Source organism: Meles meles, chromosome 1 (assembly GCF_922984935.1).
Source record: "Meles meles chromosome 1, mMelMel3.1 paternal haplotype, whole genome shotgun sequence".
NCBI classification, from domain to species: Eukaryota; Metazoa; Chordata; class Mammalia; order Carnivora; family Mustelidae; genus Meles; species Meles meles.
The window spans coordinates 210188094-210206070 of NC_060066.1; the positions used below are offsets into that span (position 1 = coordinate 210188094).

Genomic DNA, 17977 nt, shown 5'->3' on the forward strand with positions numbered 1-17977 from the left:
ATCCACAGATCCAGTGAAAAAATCAGGGTGGAGGACACTGAACCGTTTTTGCGAATGATCAAAGTAGTTCTAGGCCAATGATACACCCGTTTTATGCGCCACCCGACCTGTTGAAGGCTTCAGGGAAATTAAAGCAGTTGTTTGGGGGTTAAAGCGAGGTGACGTAGGTTGAGAAAAGCAATAGCCTCTGCCGTTTATTTGGTTTCCATCAGAATGGAAAATGCCTTGATCATCCCCACTTCGATAGGCTGGAATATTACTCACCATCCCACAACTTGGGGCTTAGCCATGACATCACACATACCCGATGGAGTGTCTATGGCTATGACTTCTGTGGCGCGTCTATGGCTATGACTTCTGGAGAGTTCTTCAGTGTGCATCCATGGTCTAGCTTGGCACTCTTGCTCTTTGTCATTCATTGTAAGAGGAGTATGTCCTGCATAGCCTCTGGTCTGAGGAGAATGAGGTGACAAGTGGAACACACTTAATCCCATCCTGAAGCTAATCCCTGCGGATCCCAGCCCAAACCAGCAGAGTCAGTCAACCCACAGTCTGGAGTAGACCCACACCAGGCAATTCGCAGACACCTGAGCAAAAATTATAAGTGTTTGTTTCTGCCATTGAGTTTTGAGGTGGTTTTTTGGCAGCAATAGGTGACTGATACATCATTTTTTTAAAAGATTTTATTTATTTATTTGACAGAGAGAAACACGGCAAGAGAGGGAACAGAAGCCGGGGGAGTGGGAGAAGCAGGCTTCCCGCTGAGCAGGGAGCCTGATGGGGCTCGAACCCAGGACCCTGGGATCATGACCTGAGCTGAAGGCAGAGGCTTAACCGGCTGAGCCACCCAGGCACCCCTAATACATCATTGTTGTTCTATTTTTTAGTCCATTTTCCACATGAAAGCCATAGTTGTCTATTTATTTATTTATTTGATAGAGCACAGGCAAATCAGTGGTGGGTGGGGAGGGCAGAGGGAAAGAATCTCCAGCAGGCTCTATGCTCAGCACAGAGCCAAATGCAGGGCTCAGTCACACGATCCTGAGATCACGACCCTGAGATCACAACCTGAGCTGAAATCAAGAGTCGGATCCTTAACCTACTGAGCAACGCAGACGCCCCATAGTTCTCTATTTAAATACAAATCCACCATATCACGTCCTTGTTTAAACCTCTCAGTAGTTCTTATTTTGGAATAAAGATCAGATGTTTTGGAATAAAGACCAGATGTTTAGCATGACTATAAAATGCTGTACCATCAGTCCCTGGCCTCTTTCCCACCGCTCTGCTCTCCAGCACCCCCCAGCCTTCTCTCAGTTGTTTGATCTCACCATGCTTTCTTTTCTCCCTATGACCTTCTCACAAACGGGTCCCAGGGTGTGCTAACTTCTCCTCCCTACCCTCTGCTTGGTTCATGCCTCGTTAAGCGGAGCCTCAAATATCCCATTGCCAAGGAGGTTCTCCCTGACCCTAATGCAAGGTTAGATTCTCAATAGGTCTCACAGCCTGTTGTATTTCAGCTTTTAGCACTTGACTAAAGTTGCGGTGAATTATTCAATTGTGTCACTCATCTTACCCATCACGAGAGCAAGGACAATATTTGTCTGATGTGCTGCTTTATGCCCTGCTGAGCGCCATGACATGTACCTGGGAAGCAGCTAATAGTTCTTGAATGAGTGACTGAGTACAGAGACTGTGCTTGAACGAAAGTCAGGGGACACAGAATAGGTCAGATGTTGAAGATCTGAGTCAGTTCCACTGAAATATCCTGTGAGGACTTAGTCTAAGAGACTGGGAATATTGGAACAAGGTAAAACAAAACAAAATAAACAATCAAGGGGCGCCTGGGGGCTCCGAAAGTTGGGCGTCTGCCTTCAGCTTGGTTATGATCTCAGGGTCCTGGGACCGAATCCCACATTGGGCTCCTTGCTCGGTGGGGAGCCTGCTTCTCCCTCTGCATGCCGTTCTCCCTGCTTGTGCTCGCGTTCTCTTTCTCTCTCCCTGACAAATAAATAAATAAAAATCTTAAAAAAAAAATTGACAAAACAAAAACAAACAAAAAAAAAAACACCTGCAAAGGAAGCAGTCTCTTGTGAGTCACAGCGCCAGTTTGGTTCTAATAATAATGAGAGTTGGGTTTCTAAGTGGGACTGAATTAAAAATGAAAATTCTGATTATAAGAGGAAATGTCCTTAGCCAAGGAACTGACGACATGGGACGTTTGGACAGTACGAGGACTAGCAGTGAGTTTCAAGCAAGTGAAGATAGTCTGAGAATGTGAAATAAAATCAAAACTATGCCCTTTTGTATTCACAGCTTTTGGGTTCTTAGCTTTTTAGATCGTGTCACAGTTCACCTGCCAGAGAAAAACTGTTCTCGGTATCGTGATATTGACAGAGAAAAAGTAAAACATACCAGGAATGACACGAGCTTTGAAAGTTGAAGTGGAAATCTCATAAAGGTTCAGTAAACCTTTCAGTACAAAGGAAAGAAAATCTGGGTGGAGGGAGCTTCAGCTTTGGGGTTTCAATGTCCTTACTACTTATGAACGTCTCCGGGGGAGCCTTGGGACTCCCAGTCTCAGACTTCCTTAGCACCTGCAAAGGCCTGATTAGCCTCCTCTAGTCACCCCTACCTAACACTCCTCCACTTCCATCCCCGAACAGAGCCTGTGGAAGCGATTTCCTTGTCCTCTTCAGTTCACCAGCAACGTACACAAATGTAAGCTAAGGAGTCTTTTAAAGGAAAAAAAAAGTGGTGAAGAATTTAAAAAAATTCTTTAGCTATTAAGTATCTTGGTCTATTTCCCTTGGCTCCATAGCTTTTGGTAATTAACATGGTTTCAAGAGAGGATCCTAGAGTGCAGCTTCCTTTTTTTTTTTTTCCTGCCTCTGTTGGCTCTCATGTTCTTTGCTTAAATAATTAATAATCATTACGATCTGTTATGCAGCATGCACGAGAAGAGTGAGCAATCTCGGATCCCAGGGCATTTGCACCAGGCCTGTCCCCTTTGCATAAGCTTTCATCTGAGGCCTTCATTAGTTGGCACCAGGGTGTACATGGGCCGTCCTCCGCCTTCAGTGTTTATTAACTATAAAACAGAGCCCCGTCTGATGCGCCAGCTGGAGGCAAATACTGCTGATGGGAAGTAATTCCCCGGAAGAACAGTAATGAAGAAAGTGAGGGGAGGGGGACGTGGAGAAGAGAAAACCACAAAGTTCATTTAGATCGAGCTGGACCAAAATGCAAACTCTAAGTGTCTGTCACGTTACCCCAACACCAGGCTCCGGGGTCACCAAAGAGCAAAGGATTTCAGGAACTCCCTGGCAAACATACGAATGTGAAACCGGAGGGTTTCTACTCTCAGACAGGTTTGACAATTTCTACTCTTACGACAGTGCAGAGTAGGAGCAAAGCCACACGTACTTAACTGTACCAGGTCCCTCTACTTGTTCACAGTCATGAAGGGCTGGGCGGTCTGCTACTTCCACAGGGTGAGGGGTTGGCCTTCAGGAATGTTCTTTTTTTCTTTTTATTTAATTTATTTATTTGACAGAGATCACAAGTAGGCAGAGAGGCAGGCGGGGTGGGGGGGAGGCAGGTTCCCTGCTGAGCAGAGAGCCCGATGCGGGGCTCGATCCCAGGACTCTGAGATCATGACCTGAGCCGAAGGCAGAGGCTTTAACCCACTCTGAGATCATGACCTGAGCCGAAGGCAGAGGCTTTAACCCACTGAGCCACCCAGACTCCCCACTCCTCAGGAATGTTCTTCAGTCTCATCCTAAACATACGGGTAGCATTGCAACATCTGCTGATAGGGCCCTGGTATGCGCCCGGGGGAAAGAGCTGTTTTATTGTTTATTCCCAGAGAGTAAAGGCTATTTGCTTTTAGGAATGGTAATTTTTTTTAATTCATTTTGAGAGAGAGAGAGAGAGAGAGGTGGTTGGCACAAGCCAGAGAGAGGAGCAGAGGGAGAGCAAGAAGGAGTCTCCCCATAAAGCAGGGAGCCCAATTTGGGGACCAATCCCAGAACCCTGAGATCATGACCTGAGCCAAAGGCAGACACTTATCTGACTGAGCCACCCATGTCCCCAGGATAGTAATTTTTTAATATTTAATTAGATGATAACCAGCAGGGGAAAAGGTGACAAGTATCCTTAAAGGCTAATAAGCTAAGTATTTGGATCCAAATTGGAGTCGTATGCTGGTTTGTCTTTACTCGGTGATTGAAATGTTTCTGCACAGACAAAATACACTTACAGGACAGGTTGGTTTATCAGAACGCTCAGCCAAAGCAATGAATAATCACTTTTTTCCCATTGTTCCCAAGTGCAGTACGAACAGGATTCTGTGATGGAGGGGAACCAGCACTCTGGGGACAGGCTGGTAGACAGCCCGATGTTCACAGCTGCGCATAGCCCACTCGTGACACAAAATATATATATTCACTGATCTACAAAATGCTTTCATCGTTGTGCTTAATAATTCCTTATCATCTCCAAAGTAAAATTAGATGACAAGTCATCTGCCGAAGGGAGACACAGGGGACTGGCGCACGTCTGCGGCGCTCCCGGCCTGCTGTGCCCTTGGCCCTCTTATCACTCTGTCCTCCCAAGAGGTAGAGCGGCAGCAAATGTAAACAGGAAGGCAAACATCGGGACCAGAGCAAAAGACAAATTATCGCACTTTCTATCTTCCTGGAAGTTACGAATTAATATTTAAAATGTGGTTCTCAAAACAGAAAAAGAATGGGTTCTCATTTTTCTTTACGACCCAATCTTGTCATAATTTGGTGCAAAGTCTCTTCCTTTCTCTCCCACCCTTGTTTTGTACTTGCTAAACTCCTAGGCAGGAAGATCATCTTAGGGGGTAAAACTCGAGATCCACTCTTGGCAAACCCACTTGGGAATAGCTCTCCTGCCCTGTAAGCCCGTGGCTCTGCTGTTGTTTCCCACGTGGCCTAAAATTTTGACTGTTATACTTACCCCTTTGGCACAGAGGATAAGAGATTTTTTTTTCGGGGGGGGGCCCTAGAAAACAAGAATTTAAAGATACACGCATGTCTGGGAGCACAGAAAGGCCCTCCCGAAAGCTGAAAGGATAAAATACAGAATCATATAAATGGGAGGCATGAAGAGCGAGGGGAGGGTTGATGGCATTGGGGTCGGGGTTGCAGCTAGGCAAGAGGAATGGCTGCCCAATGGCAGGGACAGTCCTGGGCGAGGTATCTACATGGCTTTTTACTCATTAATGCAACAGTGTGCGGTGGGCCTCTGCATATGCCTGATACTGTGCTAGGTGGGAGTGGTTTGCAGCGACCACGTCCTTGCCCTCTTGGAATGTATGGCCACGCTGGACTGGGGTGAGCAGAGGTTAGGAAATGTCTCCTTAAAGATCGAATATTCAGTCAGGTGAATAAAGGAGAAGTGGAGAACCACTGAGGCCAAGGGAACCACAGCCCTAGAGTTCAGGAAGCACAAAGTACCCTGCGATCAAGGATTAGGGAGAAGGTCTACGTGGGGCTGGAGCCCGTTCAGCCAAGTGGTTCAAGGTCAGGCTGGAGCCGGATGACGCAGGGGCTTGGAGCCAGGCTCAAAAGTTTGAACTTCATCAAGGAAATGAAGAGAAGTCATTGAACAGCAGAGGACTGACAAGATCGGAACAGCTTCAAGAAGGCCAGTGGGGAGGCCTGGGTGGCTCATTCGGTTAAGCATCTGCCCTTGGCTCAGGGTACGATCCCAGGGTCCTGGGATCAAGCCCCGTGTCAGGCTCGATCCCAGGGTCCTGGGATCAAGCCCCGTGTCAGGCTCCCTGGTCAGTGGGGAGCTTGCTTCTCCTTCTCCTTCTGCCCCTCCCCCTGCTTGTCTGCTCCCTCCCTCCCTATCAAATAAATAAATAAATAAATAAATAAAGGAGAGAGCACTAGGAAGTTATTGTTGGAGTCGGGATAAGAGCTGATGGTGGGTTAACAGAAGTGGAGGGGTAGGAAGTGGGGAGATTCAGGAAGGGGTTTGGGGGCAGAAACGACATGGACTGGATATGAGGGGTAGAGGAGACAGCGTATCAAGGAGACCGTAAGCTTCTGGTACAAGCAACTGTATGCTGTGTGGTGGCAGTTACCCAAGGTGGGGGACATTGGGGGAGAGACTTGATTTAGGGACCTATTAAGTGTAAGATGGTGTGAACAGAGCTGGTATAAAGTCTACTGAAACTGTGGATGTTGGAGGTTTCTCTTCTTGTCTACCCATTCCCCTCCCGTCCTTCCTTCCAAATATTGTTCCCTTTCTGTCTTGGTACATTCCCTTATTCTTTCAGAATTTTCTATGTCGCGTGTGGAAGATGATACTAACATTTTCGAGGTCATATCCTTCTAGCTCTTGATCTAATAGGAAAGGGAGCTTCCCTTCATTTCCAATTCAGAAAGTTTTAGGGAATGGGTGCCTGGCCGGCTTAGTTAAGTTGCTGCCTTCGGCTTGGGTTATGATCCCAGGGTCCTGGGATAGATTAAGGTCTCTGCTCAGCGGGGAGTCTGCCTCTCTCTCTCCCTCTGCCCCTCCCCTGGCTTATGCGCTCTGGCTCTCGTTCTCTCTCTCTCTCAAGTAAACAAATAAAATCTTTAAAAAAAGAAAAAAAGAAAGTTTTGGGGACATATTCTGCTTCTTAGCCAGTAGTAAACAGAATGTAGTACTTGACGGGTCCAGCTTGGGTCTCATGTATGTCTCCCCTGTTTGTTTGTTTTTGTGGAGAGGAGGGAAGAATACTGTAAGTGATAAACTCATCAGGACCTCTGGGAGCTAGAGGGGAGGGAGGAGCAGTTTCCCAAGGGGAAGAGACAGTGCTAGGCTGTCAGAACTAGCAGACGTTCCCTAGATCCTGAACCTTCAGTGTTTCATTCTAAGACTCTACGGATGGGTGGAGCCTAAGTTAATCCTGAAGGTTGTCTAGAAAGGAAGAATTTTCCAGCTCTGAGCTGATAAGGTAGCTGAGGGACTGACTGTGATGAACTTATTGTAACTTTGAACTATTAAAACGATAGATTTATGAAAAATTTGAAAAAAGGAAAAACATCCATTATTTCACATGGACACATTTTCATTTTATGCATTCCTTTCCCACCTTTATTGTTAAGCCTATGTCTTTTTTTTTTTTTTAAGTTTATTTATTTGAGAGAGACAGGGAGAGAGAGAGAGCAAGAGCAGGGGGGGGAGGTAGAAGCAGGCTCCCCACTGAGCTGGGAGCCTGAGGTGGGACTCAATCCCAGGACCTTGGGACCACGACCTTAGCCCAAGGCAGACACTCAAGCAACTGAGCCACCCAGGTGCCCCAAGCATATGTCTTTTATTTTTTATTTTATTTTTTGAAGGTTTTATTTATTTATTTGAGAGACATAGCACAAGTGAGGGGGTAGGGGATGGGACAGAAGGAGAGGGAGAAACTCCCAGCTGGGTAGGGAGCCTGACTCAGGGCTCTATCCCAGGACCCTGAGATCATGACCTGAGCTGAAGACAGACGCTTAACCATCCAGGCACCACAACAAATAAAATATTTTAAAAAATGCATCTAGGGGTGCCTGGGTGACTCAGTCAATAACCGTCTGCCTTCGGCTCAGGTCATAATTCCAGGGTCCTGGGATCGAGGCCCGCAATGGGCTCCCTGCTCAGTGGGAAGCCTGCTTCTCCCTCTCCCATTTCTCCCTGCTTGTGTTCCCTCTCTTGCAGTGTCTCTCTCTGTCAAATAAAATCTTTTTTAAAAATGAATTTATACATGTCTTGAATACGAAGCAACTTGTTCAGTTTTAATTCGTTTACTTATTATTTATTTATTTATTTTTAATTAGTTAGTTATTTGACAGACAGAGATCACAAGTAGGCAGAGAGGCAGGCACAGAGAGAGAGAGAGGAGAAAGCAGGCTCCCCACTGAGCAGAGAGCTCGATGTGGGGCTCGATCCCAGGACCCTGGGATCATGACCTGAGCTGAAAGCAGAGGCTTTAACCCACTGAGCCACCCAGGCGCCCCTTAATTCGTTTATTTAAACATCAATATCAAATAAAAATAATTTGAGGGGTGCCTGGGTGGCTCAGTGGGTTAAAGCCACTGCCTTCAGCTCAGGTCATGATCCTGGGTCCTAGGATCAAGCCCCACATCGGGCTCTCTGCTCAGCAGGGAGCCTGCTTCCCTCTCTCGGCCTGCCTCTCTGCCTGCTTATAATCTCTGTCAAATAAATACATAAAATCTTTAGAAAAAAAATAATTTGAATGTGTACATTTTTTGCATTGGTGTGCTCTGGGGAACTTGAAGGATCGGCTGGTACACTGTATGGGCAAATATGGGTTGAGCCCTTGCCGTGGGCATAGTAAACTGGATACTAATGGGGAAAGGGACATGACTAAGACCTATTTCTGGCCTTTGAGTTCAGAATCTCATGACTTTAATTAAAGTCTACCTAATGTTGATAAAATTAAAATACTCCTCAGCTGTAACTAAAAGAGTTATCAACTCAAAAAGAGTAATATGGACATTACAAAATGTAAACACAGTAAAGTAAAAAAAATATCAGATTCTTCTCGCACAAGGATGGGGAAGAAACGTGAGGGGAGTGGAAAAGGATGGGACGGAAAAGAGGCTAAAGGAAAGGCTGGGAAAGCTGGGAAGGCAAGAGGACTTCTAAAATCTTTTTTTTTTAAGATTTATTTTTTTTGACAGATAGAGATTACAAGTAGGCAGAGAGGCAGGCAGAGAGAGAGGAGGGGAAGCAGGCTCCCAGCCAAGCAGAGAGCCCGATGCGGGGCTCAATCCCAGGACTCTGAGATCATGACCTGAGCCGAAGGCAGAGGCTTTAACCCGCTGAGCCACCCAGGCGCCCCGCAAGAGGACTTCTAAAGTGTGGTTAGTGCAACACCACGTAACTGTTAAAATGTTGAAGATGAGGCCACTCTTAAAGACACGTGTCCCTTTAACAGGGAAAGTGGGTGTTCAAAGCAATTCATATTCTGCCCCAAAAGGGCTGTTTCTCCCTGTACTCTCTCCAGACAGAGCCATCTAGCAGATACAGAAACATTTTAATCATGGACCCTTTCTCCCCAGAAAAATGTACTCCCCACCATGATTCATGATAGTTTAAGTTTAACAGACCCACGCAGCCCCATCCCTGAGCTTTCTGGGCTCCGTGGACCCCAGGTCAGGCAGGCCTCCAATTCAAGATCGGGCCCAGCGGCCTCAAAGGTAGCTGTGTTCACTTCCACCGCGGAGGAAGACCACGCCTCTCAACGTTTTGCAACCTCGTCCGCTTCAGATTTTTCAGGGGTCCCGGAGAAACCGGCCTCGCCGAGGATTCCGCCCTGTCTGACTGCTCCCATTTCTAAACACAGACTCGTGTGTGGGAGAGGCCATTATTTTTACCGGATCTCTGAGCTCCTGGAGCAGCTAAAGGACAGGCAGAGTGGCTTCACCGCAGAGCCAGCACCATCCTTAATCCTGGCTCCGCCCTCAGACCGCCTCCTCCTCCGAGTCCCCGCCCCTCTTCCCCCGCCCACCCGCCCCGTCCCCGCTCCGCTCCACCCCTTTGCTCCGAGCGCGCTCGGCCACTACCCACGACCCTGTTCCACCCGCCCATCTCGTGGCCCCGCCCCGGGATCCCTGGCCCCACCTTCTCCCGAGGAGCCCAATGAACGTCCCCGCGCTCCACTGGGCACCCTCCCCGTATGCAGGAGGCCCCGCCCCGTAGGTCGAGTTAACCAATGGGCGCCCCACGGCCCCGCAGCCCCGCCCCACCCTCAAGTCCCTCCCCTGGCGCCCGGCACTCCTCGCCTCCCACCCCCGCCACACCCCGCCCCCCACCCCCCACCCCGGGCGCTGCGGTGGCCGCGCCTCCGCCGCCCGAGCGGAGCCAGATGCCGCCCCCTCCGCCGGTCCCTCCCCCGGCGGCCTGGCGCCTCCCTCCCACCCCGCCGCGGTGACTCACGGAGCGGGAGGCGGAGGCTCAGGCGGCCGCTCCCGCTGCTGCTGTTGCTGCTGCTGCCGCCGCCGCCGCCGCCGCCACCTCTGCTGCTGCTGCCGCCGCTGCCGCCGCCGCGGCTGCTCGGGCTGAGCGCGTCCCGGAACAGGCCGCCGCGCGCGGTGCACGGACCCGCAGCCCCCGCCGGCCCGGCCGGGTCGGGCGGCCCAGGTAAGCGCCGAGGCCGTCCCCGCGCCCACAGCGCCGCGCGGGGGCTCTGGGGAGCCGCCGGCCCTTTGTCTCCCGGGGAGGGGCCGAGGAGGGCGCCCCCGAAGCCTCTCGGACCCACCGGCTGGCCCCCGGCGCGGCGCCCTGGTCTGGGCCCTGCCTCCACGCCCCGCCTGGTGGCCGCCGCCTCCCGCCTCCCGCCGCTCGCCGCCGCGCACGCCGCCACAGACCACCCTCCAGCCGTCCTCACCTTCGCCCAAGGGTCGCCTCCACAGGTGTCCGAGCCACCCACTCCGTTGTTCGCCCCGCCGCGCCGGCGCGGTTGTCACCGTCTGTCAGCACTCCAGGTCCCGTGCCCTCCCGACTCTCCCCTCACAGCTCAGCATCCCGACCTTCTTTCCGCGCAGAGCCCCTCCGTGTGTCCCCGAAGTAAATGCTGCCGAGGTCTGGCCCCGGAGCCGCCCTTCCTCCCTCTCGTGTGGTTGAACTGTCGCTTCCCCATTCCGCCGCTCCCGGTGACTGCTCCTGAAGGCGCACCCTGCAGGCCCATATGCCACCTGTACGGCGGGTGTGGATCCAGATGAACCACTGGGAGCCCCAAACTGCACTTGTCACCTCCCATTCACCCCCACCCAACCGCCTTCCTTATCCTTGAACGTGGTACCCCAGGCACCTAGATAGGTCTGGACACCCAACCTCTGCCTTCCTCTCTCTGCACTGAACTTGTCTGAGCAGTACCTGCTGTCAGGTTAGCCCCTGGGAAGGCCGAGGAGGAGGCTTGCCTTGGCCGCAAATCAAGAGTTTATGAATAATGAGATGTGTGGCTTGCAGCACCTCCTATCTGAGAATCTAAGTACGCTGTAGCTGTTAATTATTTTGTCTCCTGTCACTCAAAGAACTTGGGGAAGTGTGCCTGGCCGGGCGCTGGGTAAATTGAGGCACAGGGTGTGTCCATATGGGACCTGGAGGCCAGTCAGAATTTGGCCTAACGTTTTGTTCCCAACTGCCTTGGATCTTACTTAGCTCCCTGCTGCAACTACTGGGATCTTGTTCCTGGTTTTGGGTAAATCGAGGCACGCGGTATGTCCGCATGGGACCTGGAGGCAAGTCAGAGTTTGTCCTGCGGTTTTGTTCCCAAGTGCTTTGGATCTTAGCTCCGTGCTGGAACTACTGGGCTCTTGCTCCGGGCTTTAGACCCTAAGTGATACTCATCTTTTGGGCCATTAACGTGTCCAGAGATGCCAGTTTCCTCTGATTTAAAGCAGGACTTTGAATCATATAAAAGGTGCTGGCTGTTGAACTTCAGGGTGTCATTCGTGGTTTTCTGGTGGAGTTAGTGAGGAGCCTGGTAAAATGCAAGTTGCCTCTGTGAGATGGAGACTCGTCCATTCAGTGGTGAGTGCTCCCTGTGGGACAGGCACCATGTTCGGCACCCGGGCTCCAATGGTGAAAACGGACCCAGCCCCTGCCCCCACCCCCCCTCCCCAAGCCGACACTCTAAAGAGGAGGGAGTAAACAAATAAGCAGACAACATAATTCCAGTGGCGTTAAGTGCTATGAAGAACCAGTTTGGATCTTATTCCAAGCGCAGTTAGAAGCTGTTAGAGGATTTTAAGCAGAGAGGTGATAAGATCTAAGTTTTCAAAGATGGTTCTGGCTGCTGTTTAGAGACTGGATTGGAAGGCGCAAAGGTAGAAAAGCAGGGATTGCAGTGGGGAGGTAGACGACTGCAGCTTCCGGGCAAGAGGCGGAGGTGGCTCCTGGGACCAAGCTGTGGTGGTAAAAGGGTAACAGTGAAGAGCTAGTTCCTCTCTTCTCCCCCCAGGAGAGGCTGAGAGCTGGAAAGCAAAACATCAGGAGACACCGACTCAGATTTATACATATAGCAGATAATTTCTAGATCATAGGCAGGTTTAGCTCAGCTCACCTTGCTCAGTCCCTGTTGTGAGCCAGGCAGGCGCTGTGCTGGACAAGAGAGAGCAAGGTGAGTGGGAGTGGGCTCCATGTTGTAACAGTGCGTTCACGGAAGGGTCACCTCCTCCTGGATGGAAGAGGGTTTCTGGGCTTAAAAACCAGAGGTGGAGGAGCGCAGAACACAGTGGGCTTCGACCCCATATCTGGCTGCATTATTTAAATGAGAGCATTTTTATTGCCCTGCCGATACTGTAAGATGTTGCCCAAAGAAACTGGGACTGTTCTCACGGTAGATGAGACGACCAGTCAGTGGCCGTGCACTTGAACTATTAACCAGAATAAAACTGGATCTCTGTGCTGCTCCAAAAGTGTGCTGTCAGAACATGTCAGAGACAGAGGACTTGGGGGTTGTGTAGGTCAGCCCCCTCTTTTCTGGCTGGGGATCTGTGGCCCCTAGAGGCTACGTAACTCCTGAAATCCCATAGAGTCTGTACATTTTTTAATGGCACCTGCCAATTTCTACTTCTGTTTCAGCTCCAAGTGTACCTGCCTGACTCTCAGCTTTCTGAGGCTAGGATCTCTGGTGGACTCATCTTTGCATAGCTCCCAACGTCAAGAGCAGTGTCCTGCACAAAAAATAAACTCATCGGATATTAGTTGACTTGCCTGGGTGTCTCAGCACCTGAAACTAGAAGCCAGGAATCCTGGCCCTGTCCCTGTCTTATCATCAGACCACACTTCCTGCAGATCCCTCCTCATCCAGGGTGCAATACAGTGGTAAAGCCAGCCGTCCCCACCTCACTGGGCTCAGAGAGCAGGGCAGCCCTCCCTCGATGGATTCGCTCTCTTTCCAGCCCTGCCTACAGAGAACAGCTGCGGGGTTGCTGACCAGGTCCTTATTCAACACTCAGCAAAGATCAGAGCATGCACTTTGTACCAAGACTATCTTAGTTTCTGCCCTTACGAGCTGTGTGACCTTCCGCAAGTAACTTAACCTCCCCATGCCTCGGTTTCCCCATCTGGAAAATACTAATCTTTCAGGAAGTTGTTGGGAGGATTAAATTAGGTAATACCTATCAGATGCTTAGAATAGCACCAAACACTTCGTATGTGGTTGGTGGAAGGAGTAGTTATCATTTCACTGTTACTTACCTGTTTCTTATTTGCCACCGAAGCTCTTTGAGGGCAGAGATTTTTTTTTTTTTTTGGTCTGCTGTTGTAGTCCAGTGTCTAAACTTTGTAGGCATTCAGTAAATATTTGTGAAATGGAATGACGCATTGAACACCTACTTTATGCCAGGCCCTGTGGTAGGTGCTGGGGATATAGCCAGGGCCAAGATCTCACCAGGATCTGTGGTCTAATGAAGATTATCGTCTGGTGGGAGAGACAAACAGTAGATGGGTAAAACAAAACAGTGCAGGATGGTGAAAAGAGATATGAGGAGAATGAAACAGGGCGCTAAGATGGAGATGACTGGGATAGGGGTCAGGATAGATCTCCAACTCGCTCTCAGGAGGTGACTTTGAACGGGGACCCGGCTGGTGCGCACAGAGGACAGCAGGAGCTATGAGCCCAGAGGGGCTGGAGCATGGTGACCAAGGAGTTGACGGGCTGGATCTGTGGCCCCAGTGAGGAATTTGGATCTTACTCATCAATTCTGAACAGTGGGAAGTCTGCATGAGAGCTATTCCTTGAGGGTCCATGCTAGGAGAAAGAGCAGGTTGCTAGGAGCAGCAGTGAGTGGGCCTTCCTTGTCCTGGGAAGGCTTTTGGAGGCCAGCAGTCTAGCAGCGTTGACTTCATTCCCGTCAGGTTCCCCATTTCTCTGGCCTAGGTGCCCAGGAGATACGGGAGCCATCAGCTAGCTAACAAAGGCCCAGGTGTGAGTGTGTGTGTCCTGCAGATTCCTTTGACCTTCTTTACTGCCCCCCCCAACCCCGAGAATGAAGATAATTAGTTTCTTAAGTTGAATGAACGTGCATTGCCAGCTCTTAGCATCTTGCCTTATACCATGGCATGTCGTATGTTCTTTGCTCCTCTCTCTGAGTTAAAGCTTCTTTTTTTTTTAAATTAATACCTGTCCCACTTTATTTTTTTAAGATTTTATTAACTTTTTTAGAGAGCACAAGCAGGGGGAGCAGCAGGCAGAGGGAGTGGGAGAAGCAGGCTCCCCACAGATTCCAGGACCCCGAGATCGTGACCTGAGCCAAAGGCAGATGCCTAACTGACTGGGCCACCCAGGCGCCCCGAGTTAAAGCTTCTTATCTTGGCAGAACAGAGTTTTGCTGCTGGTCTTCGTGTGTGCGCCAAGGATGGCCACACACGTATGTCTCAGCATCTTTGTTGGGGGTATCCTGAGATTGACTGGGTAGCTGTCCCCCACCCCACCACCACTTCTCCTCCAGGCCCCTGGGTGGGTGCCATCTGGCCATACTGTCATCCATGAACACCTCCTGTTTGATCAGGAGCATGGTGGTACCTAGAAAGCGCTGGCTGTGTTTTGTCTGGGCTGGGAGCAGTTTGGAAGCTCCGCAGAGCACGCAGAGAAATGGCATTTAGAACCTAGGGGTTCCACTGGTCAGGAATCCAGAGCTGGCCTTGTTAGATGGGGTGCTATTGTCCAGCTTCCCATTCAGGCATCCCCCTTATCGGTTGGTGTTCACGATGCCACTTGCTCTGCTAACCTTGAGAAGTCAACACAAGTCAGTGGGAGTCTAAACTTGGTGTTGCAAGTCACTCTCAGGCTCCTGGGACATTTCATTGGCAGAATCCAAAATGCCTGTTAGTCATATGTCATCTGTAGCCTTGTAAAAACTAAGCCCAGAGTGGGTGCAACCCTTTTGTCAAGTAATCTTTTTTTTTCAATGAGAGTGATAGTGCTCATTGAGAAAATGAATGAACATGGCGTTTTACATACATTGTCTCATTCATCCCTCACCCCGATTTTCGGAGATCTGCACCATTAGGGCTAATTTACACATTCAGACGCTGAAGCCTGCAATGATTAAGTAATTGGTTAGAGATCCAGCTAGTCAGGAACAGAGTCAGGATTCAAACCCGGGCAGAGTGGTCCTGGTCACGAGCTCAGAGCCCCATGTTAGATACTGCTGCTCAGCAGGAACTGTAGAGAAGGGAAAAATCTCTCTTGAGCCCGGCGTGGGGGACACTGTTAGGGCGGCCAGACTTAGCTGCAAATCCTGCACCCTTTCCCTGTCTCAGCTGGCCTTGGGCATGCTAATTCACCTCCCTTTACCTTACTTTCCCCAACTGTAAATGGGGATAATGATACTTGTGCCTTCATAGCTCCCAGGGGCATTGTGATGTTTGAGCCAAAGTACTTTTGAACTTCTTTTATGAAAGGGCGCTGGGCACCAATTGCTGTTATACTCGGTTATTAAAGACCCATTATGCCCTGATCCTCCACGAAGCCTTGTTAAAAGGGAAAGACAACAGTCCCGAGAGGGAGAGGTGTCCTTGCGTGGTGGACACGGCTGTACCAAAACATTGTTTTCCTCCTTCCGAAGTTTCTTAAGGATTTGAGGGTCGTGGCTGTTTCTCCATTTTTCCTGGTTGTGTTGTAGTGTATAAGCTTCTGTACGCAGGTCTGTATGCCTCATAACATGATCGAGGACGGTGATGGCAAGACAGAGAAGGGGGATAAAGGGCTTGGTTTCTAGTACTGGCTATGATGTCTTTATAAGATAAGCCAAGAATACAGAGATACCAAGAAGTGATGGCCATCTTTCATTCGTCCTTCCTTCCCACACTCCTTCCTTCTAATGATTCGCTGATTCAATTAATAAATATTTACAGAACTTTATTACAGCCTGGACTCCACGGTAGGCGCTGGAAATATTGTGATGAGCAGGGTTAAAACAGTTCTTCCTCATGCAAAGCTTACAGTCTAAGGCCAAGAGACTTATTATCTAGATGGAGTCATGGGACTAAAGAAAGAATGTGTTGGTGAGTGTTTTGAACTCTCAGGAGTCAGAATATAATTTCCGGTTGTACACATAGGCTCCCCTGGGTACCTACCCTAGGTGGGCATTAAGGTGTAGGAGAGTGTGTTTGGCTTCCCAGAAGGCAAGGAAAGAGTTAATAGATTAGAGCCCTTCTGTGTCAGATGTAACAAAAGCTGCACTTGGTGTAGGCAGTAAGAACTCATTTCCACTTAAAGCCTCAACTCTTGGTTACTTGAGTTCAAGTCAGGAAGGAATGATCATGGGCTCCTCCCAATTTTTTTTTTTTTTAATTTATGCCACCAATCTGGTGCCCTTTAGAAATGACCACTAGACCTTGTCTCTCCTGCCTGTCTGGTCTCCTTCTGGAAAGCAGGCATATGGCAGCAGATGGGCTATGGGGCGAGCTGCTTGGTGCTCTCCGGCAGGCCCACGGGGCTCCCGACCTGGTGCCTGTAGACACCTGTGTGGGGTCGAGTTGTACACAGTGGGGTGGGAGGGTTACTTCTTCCCCAAGTCTTCCCTGCATCAGGCCTCAGGATCCCTTCAAAGAGCGAGGTCAGGGAGGCCCCGCAGGTCATGGGAAAGCACACAGCGTTCCTCCTCTGTGCCTCCAGCAGGGCTGGCTGGAGAGGGCAAAGGGCTGGCAGAGGCACTGCCCGTGTTCGGAGTGGGAGGAGGACCCAGGACTGCGTGCTCCTGGGTGATGTCACTTTCCCCCAGCCCCTGACCTGTCACTGCCTTCCTGGCGCTCATTAGCCGCCCGTTCAGTCTGGGGGCTTATCACCATTCTCTGCCGGATCAGGAGGAAACGGCCGGCCCGGCAAGAAGGCCAGGTCACTCAGTGTCCCAGACTTCTTTAAGTGTGGTTGGAGCCCACAGTGCCGCTGGTTCAGCCAGGAGAATGTGACCCACTTCCATGGCCTCTCCCACGTGGAGAGCTTGGGTGGGAGGCTTTCGGAGACCAGCTCCAATTAAGGTTTTCTCCGGCCGGAGTATCTCCTGAGTATCCCACCCACATGTTTCCTGCTGCTGGAATCCTGCGGTCCGTGCCCCTGAGCTGAATAACAGCTCCAAGACAGATGAAGTTACTGCCTCGTCATCTCGCGGGCCTGGATTCTGCAAGTGAAGCTTCCTGTGGGGGTCAGGATCCCTGTGGGTTCAAACACCTTTCCTGATGTGGGCCCCCCGCCTTGTTCTTCCTGCTAGATCACCAGGCAAACCGGAGACCCCGTTTCCAAGGCCACGGGTTAGCCTTGACAGCAACCCCACACACACACACCAAGGCTCGCAGCCCCCTGCTTCAGGCAGCCCTGGCTCCCCACAGACCCCTCCTGACCCTCGTCTCTCACAGAATGTTCTTCTGCTGCAGGAATATGAACTGAAATGTTTTGGACCTTCCAGTTTTCTTCTATTCTGCTCAGGTAGAGAACATTTGAATGATTTTTGCTCTTTGTGATTTCGTTTCTTCCCTGGGGGTGGGGGGAGGGGGAGAAGGCTGATTTATAGCCATGACGATGTGAATACTGCAAAGATGATTTGGGGGTTTGGGTGGGTAAATTGGTTCTGAGCCCCCGAATGATCCAGTCGTATTTACAAAGGTGGTAGGGCAACGGTCAAGGTCAGCTCGGGTAAGCCATGATCTCAGACCTGCGTGAGGGCCATTGCTGACCGTATGTTCCGCTTCCCAACCGAGGCAGTGTATCCTCCCCCTTACCCCCCCGACACTCTGTCCATCCCACTGTTGCCACTGCCTGGTGGCCTCTCAATGCCTCTCAGCGTGGCGTTCCTCCAGCTGATCGCTGGTGTTGCAGGAAGATGGGGTGCCGGTGATTTTTTGGAGGACATGGTGGGGCCTACACGTCCAGCGGGAGCGGGGTTGGCAGGATGAGTAGAGTCCTTCTGCAGCCCCCACGGGGAAGCTGCCTCTCCACCTGAGA

The 17977-nt window shown here is 50.5% G+C and overlaps 1 protein-coding gene across 2 annotated transcripts in view; it reads left to right on the forward strand.

Moving 5' to 3' along the window:
* The first annotated feature begins 9945 nt into the window (after positions 1–9945).
* The window catches only part of CTNNBIP1 (catenin beta interacting protein 1), a 47279-nt gene continuing 39247 nt past the window's right edge, over positions 9946–17977 (forward strand). The window contains exon 1 of one of the 2 annotated variants that reach the window (XM_045979361.1): positions 9946–10167. The gene's annotated coding sequence lies outside the window, so the exon portion shown is untranslated. Of the gene's footprint in view, positions 10168–17441; positions 17462–17977 lie in introns of those variants that run through there. The other variant, XM_045979370.1, reaches the window with a different exon arrangement.